This window comes from Bison bison, unplaced genomic scaffold (genome assembly GCF_000754665.1).
Source record: "Bison bison bison isolate TAMUID 2011002044 unplaced genomic scaffold, Bison_UMD1.0 scf7180017860102, whole genome shotgun sequence".
Taxonomy (NCBI): Eukaryota; Metazoa; Chordata; class Mammalia; order Artiodactyla; family Bovidae; genus Bison; species Bison bison.
The window spans coordinates 47,790-48,928 of NW_011490674.1; positions in this window are offsets into that span (position 1 = coordinate 47,790).

Sequence of the window (1,139 nt, forward strand, 5' to 3'; positions counted from 1 at the left end):
AAAGAAGCTGAAGTTGAACGGTTCTATGAAGACCTACAAGACCTTTTAGAACTAACACTCAAAAAAGATATCCTTTTCATTATAGGGGACTGGAATGCAAAAGTAGGAAGTCAAGAAACACCTGGACATTTCACATGTTTCAATGCCATTCTCCCAAATCTTCCCACCCTCTCCCTCTCCCACAGAGTCCATAAGCCTGTTCTATACATCAGTGTCTCTTTTGCTGTCTCGTATACAGGGTTATCGTTACCATCTTTCTAAATTCCATATATATGCGTTAGTATACTGTATTGGTGTTTGTCCTTCTGGTTTACTTCACTCTGTATAATAGGCTCCAGTTTCATCCACCTCATTAGAACTGATTCAAATGTATTCTTTTTAATGGCTGAGTAATACTCCATTGTGTATATGTACCACAGCTTTCTTATCCATTCATCTGCTGATGGACATCTAGGTTGTTTCCATGTCCTGGCTATTATAAACAGTGCTGCGATGAACATTGGGGTACACGTGTCTCTTTCCCTTCTGGTTCCCTCAGTGTGTATGCCCAGCAGTGGGATTGCTGGATCACCAGGTTCAATGCACGATGCTGGATGCTTGGGGTTGGTGCACTGGGACGACCCAGAGGGATGGTATGGGGAGGGAGGAGGGAGGAGGGTTCAGGATGGGGAACACATGTATAATTTTTTTTAATTAAAATTGAAAAAATAAATAAATAAATAAATTCTAAAAAAAAAAAGAAAGAAACACCTGGAGTAACAGGAAAATTTGTCCTTGGAATATGGAATGAAGCAGGGCAAAGACTAATAGAGTTTTGCCAAGAAAATGCACTAGTCATAACAAGCACCCTTTCCAACAACACAAGCGAAGACTCTATACATGGGCATCACCAGATGGTCAACACCGAAATCAGACTGATTATATTCTTTGCAGCCAAAGATGGAGAAGCTCTATACAGTCAGCAAAAACAAGACCAGGAGATGACTGTGGCTCAGACCATGAACTCTTTATTGCCAAATTCAGACTTAAATTGAAGAAAGTAGGGAAAACCATTGGCCATTCAGGTATGACCTAAATCAAATCCCTTATGATTATACAGTGGAAGTGAGAAATAGATTTAAGGGCCTAGATCTGATAGA